Genomic DNA, 12,368 nt, shown 5'->3' on the forward strand with positions numbered 1-12,368 from the left:
AGTCCATCACCACTACTTCTGCAGCATCCCAACCTGAGGCATGTAAATGACAGATCAGGCACAGGTTTTTGGGTACAGAGGCAGCTGAAGTATAAATGGATACTTCCCTACATTAACCCCATTTAGCATCTAACATGCCTCAGGCTGGCTCTGCAGAGACAGTCTAAATAAGGATATAAAGAGGAGAGGGTGAAGAGATTTTATTCACAGCAGCTCTGCCTCCCACTACTGACTGCCAGGATTCCCAGGGAACAGACATAGGCAATTGCAGTTGTTTCAGAGAAGCTGTAGACTAAACAGCTTCCTCTTGCAGGCATCTCCAATTAGACCCACCAACTATTCACGTTTATTCACGTGCTGTCTGGGAATAACCTGAAAGACCAGTCAGCAGCTTCTAGTGACACAGTCGTCCAGTTAGCAGAATACACTATAAAACTCTCCCTGCAAAACTTCCAGGTGGGGTGAGAGGGAAAACGTCTTTAGTAATATGAGAAAGGAATTTCTCACATTATCCAAAATGAAATTAAACAAAACTGACTTTTTTTTTCCAAGTCTTTCCAAAATAATTTATCCATAGGCAAACAAAAAAATTGGGAAGAACATTGGTCTAAGACAATTCTTCAAATGTTGCAAGTGAGTGAAAATAAGATTATAACTGTCAGTCATAGTATTAATTATAGTGGCTGGGACTGATGGCAGCCATAATTACTAGATCTATAATAGAAGTTTGAACATTCAACAATTTCCTCACTAGAGACGTGCTAGCAAAGCTGGAGTGACTGTATCACATTCACTCTCGGCACAACTTTGTAATTATAGCTGGAATAAATACCAGCACCTGATGCTGAGGAACAACAAGAGAATCTAATGCTCTCCCCCTTTCTCAAAGCAAGCAATAGTTTTTATATGCAGGTAATCCCTTTATCTCCACTTATGCAGGAAATCAATAAGAAAAGCAAAAGTAAGACTTAAATTTGTGTCTTGGTATTGAGGGAGTGCTCAAAAATCAAAAGGTGAATATTATTTTTTGTTCTAAGTGATTATCGTCTTGATATCAAGAGCTACGCATGTTTTTACAAAGAGATTCTGAAGAAAGGGACTGATCACCAAATTTATCCATTTTGTGGGATTTTCCAAAGGTGTCAGTAGGCCAAAAGGAACCAAATCTCTCCACTCAAATATTCCTGTTCTTCACGTGGTGCTGAAGAGAAATTTTTTTCCCTCTAAGCACATTTGATAAGACGGTGTATAAAATCTAAAGCCACAGAGTGCTGGATTTTTTAATTACTCCCTTCTTTAAAACAAATACTTATTCCCCAAAATACTTTTCCTGTGTATGACCAAAGTACTTCTGGTGACCTGTATCCAATTTTCAGTCTCTCTTCAATACAACAGTTTGAAAACAGATGCTGAGACACTTTTGTATTATTCAGCATGATTTAGTCTCCAGCTCCTTTTGACATGAACAGTACAGAGAAATGTACTTGCTAAACTACCAGAAAGCCCTTCCATTGGTACTTCTATTTGTAAAGCTTTCACAACCCAGTGAGCCGTATTCCAAATTAAAATTAAAACATACTGTTGCTTATTCTCTTTAAGGCCATCATCCCAGCCCCTTTTCTCATTTCTGTCCTCCTTTTTCCACAGTGAGAAATCAACAGTAACTCAAAAAAGGTAAAAAAAATTCCCCACAGTCAACTGAAGAGGCCAAAGATGAGGGGGGACACACCAAACCAAAAAATCGCTTGTACCAAACTCACTCCTTCTCCCAAAGCCAACACTCTGAAATTAGACCTCTCCTTTTCCTGAGCCATCTTCTACAACCAGCTCCTCATTTCTCTCTCATTCCTCTGGCTGAGAGAAAGAGGAAGTCTCCCATCATTGTGACTGCTGGGAGACAGAACCCTCATTTGTTCCAGGGCCTCCCAGCTTTCGCAGCAGTTCAAAGAAGATGTCTCCTGTAGTGCACCATTCACATACGCTTGTCTAGTAAGACAGGACCATACTTCAGCACTTCAGTCTGCTCCCTGTGTTCACTGCTGCAAGGTGCTGGTTTTACCACATCCCCTCACCCTCAATTTTGAAGGCCTCCTTTCACTTGCTTTCTGCCACTGTTTTCCAGAGAAATTAAAGCAAAATGACATTACCCAATTCTCAGTTTACAGCTGTCTGAACCCTGAAACCAAAGCTTGTAGGAGGAGCGGGATTATAGAGAATATTGTTTTCCAATTTGAGAAGATGGCCTTGCAGCTATTTGCTTTCTTTTTATTCCTGCAAATTTTTGCTTGTTGCCATGAGGCTACGAAATTTATGGTGCTCATCTGGAATGCTTCCCTAGCTGCACAAAACCAACTGGACTTTTTGACCATTGTCTACAATGCTTTCTCTTTTCTCCCAATTTATTGTAAATTTCAGGGTCCTACAGATCATTTGCTTGTTGAAGAGAAAACCAGAGCCTATTTTCTTAATTTTTCAAAATATATTTACTGACACATAACATCATTTCTTGTACAGAGATATCACAAGTCATTAACATCTCTGTGAACCAATTCAGCTGCAGTCTTTAGCTAAAATAATCCAAACCAGTCCCTCTGGCCCGCATTGTTTCACATGCACACACCACAAAGACACTGGAGCAGGAAAACAACCTTTTATTAGACAAAAGTAAATTGAACCAAAATGCCCTCTCTAATAGTGGAAACAAATGACAAACAGGACAATTAGATGAAAAACTTGAGAAGAAGCAGTACTCTCCTTCTTTGCAGGGAGAATCCCTTACTCTCTTTCAGGAGACAGCAATTCTCAGCAGCTCCCTGAGCTAACCAACTCTCCTCTGTCTCCCCTGATCTCCTCTGCGGCTCAGGCTGCTCCCTGCCATAAGAACACCTTCCCTGACACTCAGTGCCTCCCAGCCCACGCTTCTCCCGCAGGCTCCTTTCTTTTTTCAGCCTCTCCTTGCCTCTTCCCTACTGCACATGCGGGGCTCCTGAAAGCCAAGCATGCTCCCTTGCACTCCGGGAGAGAGAAACCTCCCCACATCTCACTGTCCATGGCTTAACCTGACTCACGAGTCAGACCATGTCCATTATACATACATATCTTGAATTTGTTCATCACTGGCTGCCTCAGACATGGATAAAATGTAATGAAAACCCATCACAGACATCATTTATTACATACATACTACAGACAATTACACACATTTACTTAAGAGATTCTGTCATCTGTTTTCTTCTGTCAGGAAACGGAATGTTGCTTTTTTCCTTACTGCTTTCCTTTTGTCATGCTGTATTTCCATGTTATTCTACTCATGTTACTGCATTTGTGCTGAACATTTATAACAACCAGTGTAAGCTCAAGCAGAAAATTCATCTTTTCCCTGAATGATGAGACACAGAAAAACTCCTTTCTGCATACCAAGTTGATCATACAAACACATTATTTACAAGCACTGCTGTTTTGTGCCAGAGTAGCACTTCGTGTTTTAAACTTAGGAACTCAGTTTAAAAAACTAATTGTCTTCATCTTGTTGCACTGCATCAGTAATTTACAGACAACAAAAATTCAAACACATGCCCAAGACTAAAATTTTTCTCATGATGACTGCTTTTATCCTCTATCACTTCATGGTGTACTTCCCCTTCTTTCACAATTTGCACAGAGCACCGTCTATTATGGTACCACAGCACCTTCTACGCGCACATGGATGTCTCAGCCTTATTGACAATACATATTCTTTGACTAAGCGGATGAGAAAGTGTCCTGCAGTTTTCCTTCCTGAAAGTAAACTCTGTATCGCTTAGTTTCAAGTCATGCAGATCAACCTTTTGCTTTTGCTAGCATCACCCTCAAAAATTAGTATCTATACAGATCCGCGGTTAACAGTGTATTTTCCCTGAATTCTTATGTTTTGGAAATATTTTTTTTAAACTGCAAATATGGTTGAAACAAGCATATGGTAGAAACCACACTTAGATTTAAATTGGTTACATTAGGAAAAAAACAGAAGAGAGAAGTTCTGCCATTTGTGCACAACTAAAAACAGAAAACTTCAATCAACACAATGGCAAAAGAAACAACTCCATGCCAGATGTAATATCTTTTTTTTTTTTCCTTTTAATTTCACCAAAAAGCTGCACACAGACATTAACACATACCCTGAATAGGAGTGCACTCTCTCTTGCCTCACTTAAGCACTGTGGTGGATCAAAAATCAGCATTTGAGGTTAGGAGGGGGCAGACTAACCAGAAGTGATGGGCTTAAGAACACTGTGCAACCTCAGCTAAATAAGATAAGATTTGGAGTTCAGGGTGCAAATACAGTCGGGGGAACTTTGGAGCTCCAGCTGTCCCTGCTGGGGTCCCCCTAAACTCTTCAGGATCTCTAGGCTCTGAGTTCTGGCATCAAATTTGATGCCTAAATTTAGACACCTGAGTATCGCTCAGGGTGACCACTCCCACAAAAAAAAGATTATTCCAACTCTTCCTTAATTTTACTCTTTTGTTCTTAAGTATTCTTGCCTAGGAAAGCACCATTCACCTCCAGGCTGAAATCCTTTTATTCTTTGGGATTCAGGTTGCAGGTTGCTGTTACAGGGCCAAATTCAGAAAACTGCTGAAGACAACCAGAGTTCACCACCCACCAGCATTTTTGGTAGGCTGTGCTATCTATAATGCAGTCAAACTATGTACTAAAAATTGATTTTAGCATTGCTTTGGGTGCAAACACTCTCAGATCACTTTTGGGTAAGCTGACAAATCAAGGCTCGTAGGAAATGCAAGCACATGTGTTGCCACTGCATTAACGGCAACTAACATATTACGAGGCTTTTTTGTTTGTTTTTCCAGGGAAGAACTGTTTTAGAGGACAACAAAAGACACACTTGGACAGAATACCGTAAGTGGGCAGAAAGAGATTTACAGTAAATCACCTACACAGTTAAAGTCATAATTTTAAATTCTGCTCCTGCATATAAAAACGCTGACTATGATGGGAAAAAAGCTGTCCATCAAGTGTGTATCAAACTGTCAACTGTTAAAGGCCATACCAATGACAATTACTCTGCTGCCTGCTTCCAAATTACACTTGCCTGGACAGACAAGTTATTTTCCCACCTGCATGTGCCCCAAAATATTTTTTTAGAGCTCCTTCTGAGCAAACCACAACAAAATTCCAAGTCAGAGTTGAAACAAACCACCATAAATACTATATGCATACACATACAAACATGAAATTGTATTTCAGCATAGACAGTTCTTGGCTGGAATATCTCTGAACAGACACAACAGAAACAACCACCATTTAAACTGGAAAGTCAGAATGACTTTTAAACTGGTCCTGGCATGAAACCTTTCAAGCACTGGAAACAAAATACTACAAGCAGGATATTAATTTATATTTAAATACAGGAAAGGTCATTAATATACATCTATTTTTCTTCTTTTTATCAGAGAATTTTCACATTACCAGGCATACAGACAGCTCTGCCGGTCAGCGCTTTTTGAGAGCACTAAGCAATCAGTGTGGGTAAATTTGGTCACCCTCAGATTTATTGCCTACCACCACCTGAGGCATCATGTAATGGTTCCGCCATGTACTTAAAATGTGGCTGACATTAGCTTGTACATTGTACCTTATGATAGGACTGTACCACTTCAGTTTTATTTTTTAAACATGCAATGCTCTGACGGTGTGACTTTTATGTTTAAAGCTAACTCAAATTGCTTGTAATAGCACCTATCAATACAATTTCACATCTACAGCTATCTGTTCTTTCCAAAGTGCATATTGCACTTTTTAAATTCCCATGGATACAAGATTAGATTAACGAACTAGGATGATGTAACAGTTAAGACAATTGACTTAAATCTATAAACAGAAGAAAATCCATTTCACAGAATCACAGAATGTTAGGGACTGGAAGGGACCTCAAAAGATCATCTAGTCCAATCCCCCTGACGGAGCAGGATTGCCTAGACCATATCACACAGGAACGCGTCCAGGCGGGTTTTGAATGTCTCCAGAGAAGGAGACTCCACAACCTCTCTGGGCAGCCTGTTCCAGTGTTCGGTCACCCTCACCATAAAGAAGTTTTTCCTCATATTTAAGTGGAACCTCCTGTGTTCCAGCTTGCACCCATTGCCCCTTGTCCTGTCAAGGGATGTCACTGAGAAGAGCCTGGCTCCATCCTCATGACACTTGCCCTTTACATATTTATAAACATTAATGAGGTCACCCCTCAGTCTCCTCTTCTCTAAGCTAAAGAGACCCAGCTCCCTCAGCCTCTCCTCATAAGGGAGATGTTCCACTCCCTTAATCATCTTCGTGGCTCTGCGCTGGACTCTCTCTAGCAGTTCCCTGTCCTTCTTGAACTGAGGGGCCCAGAACTGGACACAATATTCCAGATGCGGCCTCACCAGGGCAGAGTAGAGGGGGAGGAGAACCTCTCGTGACCTGCTGACCACACCCCTTCTAATACACCCCAGGATGCCATTGGCCTTCTTGGCCACAAGGGCACACTGCTGGCTCATGGTCATCCTGTTGTCCACTAGGACCCCCAGGTCCCTTTCCCCTACGCTGCTCTCCAACAGCTCTGTCCCCAACTTGTACTGGTACATGGGGTTGTTCTTGCCCAGATGCAGGACTCTACACTTGCCCTTATTATATTTCATTAAATTACTCCCCGCCCAACTCTCCAGCCTGTCCAGGTCTCTCTGAATGGCTGCGCAGCCTTCTGGTGTGTCAGCCACTCCTCCCAGCCACTCCATTTCCAGCAAGCTCTCTCTTTTACATATTAACTCAGTGCGGAACAAAGTATTTCCCTATCACTCTAAACAATGTGTACATTTCCTTACAAAGAACAATAAAAGCAATCGCCTACAAGTAAAACCCAGTAAAGGCTTTAAACAGAGATTATTTGGGGGTGGTGTTCTTCAGTGCCATAAATTTCAAAAGAATTATTTTCTTTGCATGTACTGTAACATACTAAGTTAGATCTCAGTTACGAAGCACAAGAACTGTTCTAACAGTTTTTATCACCAGAATGAAATCTCTTAGGCGGTGTTGTCAGACATGGTGCCTAATGCAACAAGTATGGAATATTTACATTTACAGCTTGTGGAGTTTCAAAGATGGACAAGTGAGAATCACCTATGTACATTATTTCAGTAATAAAGTTAATCTAGATCCCATTTGCAGGATCAAAATCCACACCCATATGAAAAGAAGTTAACCACTTCTCATCTTAAGGCACTAGGATACGTAACTATCTACCGAAGATGTACAAGTAAGTAATGCTGCTATACTTTCTCCCTGTTTCAAAATTTCTCTCAAGAAAGTTTCCAGCTGAAGGACAGGACTTCAGATCTTAACTGGCTATTCTTTTCTTACACTTATGGTCACAACAAACATCAGATCTAGAGTAATTTCAGGATCTTCTCACCTCTGTCAACACAGTGCTTCTATTTTCAGCTCCTCATGAGACAGACAGGGAGCATGCAGAGTTACTGGAGTGCTAGGAGCACTATAACTCCACTCCAAAGGGTCTTGGCTGCAGGTACCACATGGAAGAGACTGGGCAGAAGGGAAGGAGCTGCAGTACAGTCCTCCTGGCACAAGGATTAATCACCTCACTCACAACAGGGTGTTGTGATTTTTTTTTTTTCCCCCCCAACCCAAGCTCTAGCAAAATGTGCAACTCTTACCCTTGCTGGGCAGGCTGATTAGGAGCTTTGTGAGAACAAACTGACTATTACCAACAAGAATCAGCACTTTCCACTCCAGGCCAGGCTTTCTCCTGTTCTTGTCCAGGTGAGACACCTTTGAACACCTTTGTGAATCACACCATCGTTGTGCACCCACTGATTGATGCACAGCCTCCAACTTCCAGCTTCAGACACAGGATTAAAAATTAAAGCAGCTTCAAACATTTTATGTTTTTCAAGTACCATTTGGAAAAGAAAAAATAATTTGTGTTATATTAGAATTTCCCTACACACATGCGAAGTTTTTTTTGTTTGGGGGGCTTGGGTTTTTGTTTTGTTTTTTAAATGTAATCTCTTTCAAATGGCATTCAGATGTCAATGGAAAATAAACTTTAGATATACTTAAAAATATCAGTCATCTTAGTCATCCAACTTGCTGGACACAGCAAAAAGCATTCATCTTATTAAACAGACTGGTTTTTTAAGCAGCATATTATCTGTAGTTACTGAATTTAAATCAATCATTTTAAGCTAATATATCCTATAAGATTTTAAAACTAATAGATCTCAGACTCTCGCACCTCATTTTTATTCAGATTGAAAGGTGAAAATAAGCATTTATTCTATTTCAATTCCCAGCCCTTTTCTCAACTTCAAATGAAATACTTAATGAACTGTACTAGCTGAATAAACTGACACAAAGAAAATATTCTGTGCACCTGCAAAAGAGGCCATGCTGCCAAAAGCTGGTTTAGCACTTCAGCTAACATCAGTTACAGGTGCTTACACAGTCACTTTTCCACAGTAAACGGTTTAATTTTCTTTAAAACTTTGGCAGCTAAACCGTACAGCTTGAATATCACTTTGGTAGCATTTTATTACTAGAAGCAGAATAGTAAAACACATTTTTTGAATATTTCAATGGTATTTTAAAGGAGTATCACAAATTACAGCATTAGCATATAGGTTTTTGTAATGACCTCTGTTTTATATATCTGATCTTAATTAACAACCTTTTCTGTTTTGACTTTTCCTTAAAAAAGAAGTCCCATTATGATAATTTTCTATTCTGGTCATGGTAAACTAGTTTTAGTCTCAAATTTCAAACTTCTTTCTGCCAATTTTAAAAGACATTAAGATAAAATAGTGAAACCTCCTGAACTTGAAACTTTCCGGTAGGTTTCAAGAAACAATAAGAAAGTAAGAGCAGCTATCTTAAGTCCACCTCACCCATTATCCCGCATCTAACAGTGGTAGCAAATACTCAGGGAGAGGGCATAACAAAGTATTGTATCCTACCAGCTTGCAAAAAATAATATTTGAAAGATTTCCAAATCAGAGTGGCATCTGACCACCATATTTTAACAGTCACTGATGAGCCACCTCCTGTGAATTTGTCTAATCCTAACTCACTGATTTTTTTTGACCTGTAACACCAAATTACACAATTTAGTTGAACACTTCATGAAAAGGTTAGTTCAGGGTTGTTTTGCTTTGTAATCTGTTAAACGATAGTTTTGTTCGGTATTCCTAGTTTTTACATGATGAAGAAAGTGAATAATCATTCCCTAATGATGTGTCTTAATATTTAAAATGGTAAGATGACCATTGCTGTAGGAAAGTTAATAAAGGACTCAGTCCCAGAGGGTCATTTGTCCATTTTTGTCGGAGGGTTAAGAAGAGATGACCAAAATACTCTGCAGGATCCATCCTTCTAGTTAATGAATACACATCACTCCTTTACTTAATGTCTACAATAAACAGATTTCCCTCTAATGAAGTAATGAGTTACAAAGAAAGCAAACATAAATCAACAGCCAGTGTGTCTATGGGAAAGTTATGCAACATATTGAGAAGGAGGTGCATCTTTTGCCAACTATGTTCAGGGGTAGTAAATACACAATTACATTTTACTTGGCTGAGATTCTACATATCTGTTGTGAGAAACAATCAAAATCTGAAGTGGCACTTCAAAGTAAAGAGGAAAAAAACCCTATCAACTAAGGCTCTTGAAAGGGTAAATTAAATAGAAAGCAATGAGAAAGAATGACATGGCAATGGGCAAATTGACTGAATCATTTAACTGTTATTTGTAACTTCTCTAACGATGACTTTCATAACGATGGGTTCATCTGTATACTGGAACATGTTCATATTGCAGCAAACAATCATTAGCGAACAAACATTGCAAAAAAAGGTGTAAAACTATAGTAGTTTGGCTTCTTAAGAAAAAAAGGGTGATCTACTACCTCAAGACCTTTAGTTGAAGTCTTTTTTTAACTTGAACAATTTCAAACTATCAATCAGCCAAGCTTAGCAGGCTCTTTTTCAACCTGAAATACACATTTTGCCATATTGCCTCAGAGCTAATACAGCACAATAGTACTGTAGAGATTTATAAACACACATATACACTCCTTTGTCTTACCTAGCACTAGAGTGTACTGACAGAGATTGCACTATAGCCTTCCAGTGTGATATTACACTATAGCTTTCCAAAGCCTTCAGCTGCAAATATTTAGCTTACTAAGTGGATTGGTCTGTTTCTTTTTAAGAGGTATTACCTTGAAACTAGCTATGCATCATAACAATATACAAATACTCACAAAACCAGCAACATCACAAAATTAGTAAAACAGACAAAAATCTTAAGAAAACACTGACATCAAATAAAGTGTGTCAAAAAGCAGTGTAGAGTTTTGTAACAGAACTTATTCCATCATTCTAAGTCCCATTCATCACCTTCCCTGAGGCAACGAAAGGCTGGAAGTGAACATCTCAGCTAGAAAGCTACTTAAGGAAAATGTGTAACTTGTGATGAAAAAATATTTTTCTCCCTACTTAACATATTTTCATGGGGATAACCCCTTGCCCCAAAGTAAGGCATATTAAACCAAGTGCAAAGGGACTAGAGACAAGGGGAATAATTTATGAGAAACAATCTTTGGGGAAATTGGAGACAGAGGGGCTATTAAAAAGAAAAGGGGTGCTCTGGTAACCAACTATGCACATAAATTACCTACAGTACTACTAAATACTTGGGTACGGGGAAAGGAAGGAAAGACTGGCTTGTTTTCTAAACAGGCAACCCAAAGACAGAGAAACACATGGAAATTTTATACATCTGTCTTTACAGAAAGCATTACTGTATTCTTTTTCTGCAATACAAAGATAAACTTTAGCTATGCTGGTGCAAAGCTCATTTCCATGGATCAAGGACAACTAAGTAATACCAAGCTTAAGTCATGAGGTCAAAATATACCAAGCCTGCACTCTGACTGAAATGAAAAGTTATCTTCAAACCTTTAGCTTGCCTGAGAACAGAAACCATTTGTTTTAGGAATACAAGTAGACATTAATTGATCATCACAATTCTTTAAAATCAGATTAAACTGAATGCTGCAGAGGAGAAAAATGAATCAAGTACAGTGTCATCCTCACAACACCTATGACAAACAGCACAGAACAACGTTTGATATCACTGCTACGAGAGCAGCCTTCTGGTGCAGAGAAAGAATAAAGTCATATTTGCTTAAGGAAATAAGTGGTATTGCCTCAAACCACAGAAAGCAGCATGTGCTTCTATAACACGTTTCTTTTGAAACTTAACCAATTTCAAAATGTTAATTTTCCCTCAGTCATAAAGGAGAGAATTGTTACATGCACGTAATACACTCCATGTACTGACAAACATCGGAACGCTCAGCCAATAAACTGACATTGCAAGATTAAGATGAACAGGATAGCTTTTATGTAAGAAAAAGTGTCTTTCTTACTTACTCTGACAGAGCAGGTACGCTGTATACAAGCATTAGCAACATTTTGTTTATCAAATGAATTGCTTCAGTTCATATCTGCTTTCATAACTTCTAAAAAAACATAATCATGTTGTTTCCTCTGTATTTAAAAATACATCTGTATGTCCATAGTATCTCCACACCAACTTGAAAGAGGACTAAACAAATATATGCTGTTTAAAATGCCCCCAAGCCTACTTACAATACTTCCACTTCCAAGCAGACGACAAAGAGAAGGGATTCTTTCCGAGCTCCAAAGTTGCACAGGAATGTTCAACATCCATTCCCTGGAGGTAACAATTCAGGCCCCATCAGGCCTATCAAGGGAGAAACTTCCAAAAACTCCTGGAAGAAACCTTGCCTTTAATTCCCTTAGACTTCAAACTACGACACTGCCGAAGCAAGCATCTCTGCTGACTTAGCAATGCAAACACATAGGGCCATTCCAACTAAATGAGCATTTTGAACAACCACATGAAGCACGATTTAAGTTAGAGAATGCCCAAAAACACAGGAATATATTAAGCTGATAAAGTATATTCTCTATCTAAAACCCCTGAAACACCTTCAAGGGAATTCCATGAGTGCAAGTAATCCTTCCCAAATGTTAAAAAGACACACCGATGACTGCATTAAAACTTTCTAGGCTTGTTAGTGTTATTATCCTGTACTAGACTTACAGAGGGTTGGAGCATTCCCAGGTAGCAATCTCCGTTTTCAGGAAACAAATGTCCACTGAGAAGACACTACATAAAATGTCCAGAACTGACTGTTCAAAAGCATAAGCGCCTCAATATAGCTTGAACTTCAACTATCGTTTCCATTCATAAGCTTATTTTAGGAGAGAGACTGTAATCAGCCATTCCA

General features: G+C 39.2%; 1 protein-coding gene across 5 annotated transcripts in view; it reads right to left on the reverse strand.

The window, feature by feature from the left end:
• Nucleotides 1–12,368, reverse strand: part of PARD3B (par-3 family cell polarity regulator beta) — a 429,076-nt gene that overhangs the window by 279,303 nt on the left and 137,405 nt on the right. The window lies entirely within an intron of this gene.

The sequence above is a fragment of the Nyctibius grandis genome, chromosome 9, assembly GCF_013368605.1.
Source record: "Nyctibius grandis isolate bNycGra1 chromosome 9, bNycGra1.pri, whole genome shotgun sequence".
Classification (NCBI taxonomy): Eukaryota; Metazoa; Chordata; class Aves; order Nyctibiiformes; family Nyctibiidae; genus Nyctibius; species Nyctibius grandis.